This window comes from Ipomoea triloba, chromosome 10 (assembly GCF_003576645.1).
Source record: "Ipomoea triloba cultivar NCNSP0323 chromosome 10, ASM357664v1".
In the NCBI taxonomy this organism is placed as follows: domain Eukaryota; kingdom Viridiplantae; phylum Streptophyta; class Magnoliopsida; order Solanales; family Convolvulaceae; genus Ipomoea; species Ipomoea triloba.
The window spans coordinates 8,846,185-8,850,018 of record NC_044925.1 but is presented as its reverse complement, the minus strand read 5'-3'; the positions used below and the strand labels follow the sequence as shown (position 1 = coordinate 8,850,018).

The following is a 3,834-nucleotide window of genomic DNA, read 5'->3' as shown; positions in this document are numbered from 1 at the left end:
AAATGTATATACCCCATGAAAATTGGTAAAACAAAACCTCACTAAAGACCAACTCTTTAGATAATATCAGTTTAAAGAGACTAGTGGTCATGATGTTCTTAAGTTATGGCCATCAAACTAGTATGCCTCCTTGATTCATATACACATAATGTACAACTATTTGGGGTATAAACAAAAAAACTGTAGGGTATAATCCAAAATTGAATAGTTCACATATGATTAAAGCTTAAATTGGTGAACTAAATCAACGGTCCAAATGTGCTTAAATTTAGGCACTACCGTAACTAAAGTTTATGCAAATCCAACTTAATAAGGAATTAATATAATTCCATCCTAAATTTATGCATTGCTGAAGGCATAATAATAAAATTGCATAATTTAAAACAAAATATTATGAATATGCATAAAATTTAGCATTAAACTCATATATGCTTAACAAATTGCAACATAATACAATTTTAATATGAGCTTTCAAAGTATAAACTTAATATTCAAACACTAATGAGCCCAATCCAAAAGGGACCCAAATTAATGAATTTATACTTTGAAATTTTCAAACTTTAAGCCAATTACAAAATATTTTAATGCTATCACACTAAATTTATGAGAAATCGACCGAATTTACAAATTCAAAAAATATCTAACCTTCGAACCCTCGAGAGCTCCACTCACCCTAACGCCATTCTTTCTACCTCTGTTATCTGAAGCAGAAATCAGAGAAAAATGGGAGATCAGAAGCCCAAGCCCGCCACCGGAGTCTGGCCCACCGTCAGATCAAGGTGAGAATACAACTGGGCCAGGGATCAGCAGTAGATGTGACAAAGAACATGCTAAAAAACGAGGGTTTCGGTGCCTTTTACAAACAAGGTACATATACAACTGCTAGACTGGGATCATTCAGAATTTTGACAAACAAGGCTATTGAAGCAAATGATGGGAAGCCCCTACCTTTGTATCAGAAGGCGTTGTGTGGGCTGACTGCTGGTGCAATTGGAGCATGTGTTGGCAGTCCAGCTGATTTAGCACTCATCCGTATGCAGGCTGATGGCTGATGCTACCTTACCTGCTGCCCAACGGCGTAACTACACAAATGCCTTTCATGCACTTTCTCGCATTGTTGCTGATGAAGGAGTTTTTAGCCCTCTGGAAGGGTGCTGGGCCAACTGTCACTGAACAGATCAAAGTGTGGAGTTCTTTAGGGATTCCCTTGGTTTGGGTGAGGCTGCTACTGTCCTAGGTGCCAGTAGTGTTTCTGGGTTCTTTGCTGCTGCTTGCAGTTTACCATTTGACTATGTCAAAACACAAATACAGAAGATGCAACCAGATGCTCAAGGAAAATACCCATATACTGCTTCTTTTGACTGCGCCATGAAGGCGGGAGGACCTTTGAAATTTTACACCGGATTTCCAGTGTATTGTGTTAGGATTGCTCCCCATGGATATTCCTTAACCAAATCCAAAAGATTGAGAAGAATATGGGATTGTAGTTTCCCATGACAAAGAAAGATCACACAAGTTGTGCTCTACCGCAATATTATCATATTTGTACTACTTCTACTTCATGCTTTTAAACCAACTGAGGCTCTCCATTTATATCTCTATTGGTTAGAGCAGGAATTTGGAGTTCCTGAGATTTCTTTTGAATTACTTTTTTGAGAGGAAGTTTGCTGAAATTTTCCAGAGATTTTTGTCAAAAATAATGCATGTACTGTGTTCTCAGCAATACGAATTGCATTTTTTTCCCTGCATCAAAATCATGAAAATGAGATGGTAATAAATAGCAGTCTATTTTTGTTCAAAAAAAAAAAAACAATATCTAACCAAAAAAATATATATATTATCTTTTGTAAAACAAAGTATCACAAACTCAAATTGCATAATTAAACTTAATATTATGCACTTAATGTTGTGATTGAATGCATAAAACTATCTAAAGAAAAAAAAAACTCCATAATTCTCCCATCTTTATTGTTGGTGTCAGTAACCTCAATGCAGCGTCCAATGGTACGTAAAAGATTTATTAGTGGGTCTTTATTACCAATATTAATAGTCATGTAAAACAAAGTGGCATAGGTAATCTTACCAATGTACCAAATATAGCAGATTACTGTGAAACAATAACTATTATGAAAGGTAATAAATGAGATTATCCCCTAAACTTGATAACAGTAATTAATAATGCCAATTAATAATAACTAAAATAAAGGCAAAACTGTAATTAAGGGATGTCATCCACTAATCTCAATTTACCACATAATAATTAACATGACTATTATAATACTTAGGGAGACTGAATTTAAGGTAATATCTAATTTACCATTATACAGACAATATACCAACTATATTGCTTTAAAATTAAAGAATTAATATTATTATTAAGGCCCTAAAAACTATTGATAAATTAAAAACATAATTAACTTAAACAATAGTTATAATTCTTAATGACCAAAATAACAATTAAATTCTTAAATCCTTAATGTCTCAAAACAGACCAAGACAATAATTATAGCTCTTATATGCTCAAATTAGACCTATGATTCTTAATGGCCCAAGTGAGCTATAACATGGATGGAAAACGGTCTAATACTGAATTAGATCCAAGCTTAATATTATTACCAACAATGAATACCATTAACGAAATACGGTAGATAGTAATAATTAAAATTTAATAACCATGTTATAAACACAAAATAAGATATAATTATTATTAAAATATCAATCAATAATGGTAAGATCCAAACTTAAATGACCCAAGATTTGTCCCAATTAGCTTGTTCAAAATAGGTTTCAAAGTCCCAAGTCAAATATAGGACTAAAATATGCTCAAATTAAATAAGAAATCAAACAAGTTACCTTAATAGGCCATAATGACTTAAATTATTGACCTAATGATCCAAAAAAAAAAAATTGAATGATATATACTATGAGTTAATAATATGCTAAATTCAACCTTAATGCATGTTATAATTCATGTATAATTGAAACAATAAATTAAACATTTGACAAATATACATAGCATGCTTGAATTTGCATATTAATGTATTATTAACCCATATACTCTTAAATAAATTGCAATTCTTGAGGCAATTTAATATAACCTTAATATTAAATTAAAATTCAAATAGCAAATTAAATACTTAATATTTGCCTGAAGTTGAATAATAATTTAATAATGAATTAATGAGGAATTAAACTGAAAAATTAAGTTAGAAGAAGTCCAAATATGACGATTTATCAACTGAAACAGACCCAAATAAACCAAATAGGCCAAGGGGTTTTTTTTAAAAAATATATTGGACCAGGTCTGCCCTTATGGGCTGACCTGGCCCAATGTATTACCCATCATCATCTTCATCTTGTTCAAATTAATCAGCCAAAAAAGAGACCTCACCACGCGGCGCCGACGGGAGCAAGGAAGAAGCAGCAGCTACGCTTGATGTTGCCGGCGTTGTTTGAAGGAGGGAATGGAGCAGCAACGTCGCCGGGAGACCCAGCTTCGCTCTGCCGTATCAGTTCACCGCTGTGCCAGAGATAACCGCCGTTCGTCCCTGTTCGCGATACAGCCGTCGTCCGCCGACCGCGACACCAAGTCGCGTTGTCGCCGCCTCAAAACCAGCAACGCAGAGATGAAGTAATGGCAACCGGAAGCCAGCAACGCCTGAGGGAGGAGAGATGCAGCGACACCACAAGAGGATCCAGCTCGCCTCTGCCGGAACTCCTCGCCACAACGCCCGCCAACACCTCAAAGGAAATCGATGAAGCAGTGACGGCCTCGTAGGTTGCCGTCGTCAACCCAACCGCCATCGTCGGCAAAAAAAAAAAAAAAAAAAAAAA

At 35.0% G+C, this 3,834-nt stretch overlaps 1 pseudogene; it reads left to right on the top strand.

The window, feature by feature from the left end:
- The first annotated feature begins 686 nt into the window (after window positions 1–686).
- On the top strand, window positions 687–1,624 carry LOC116033105 (annotated as a pseudogene).
- Window positions 1,625–3,834: the final 2,210 nt, after the last annotated feature.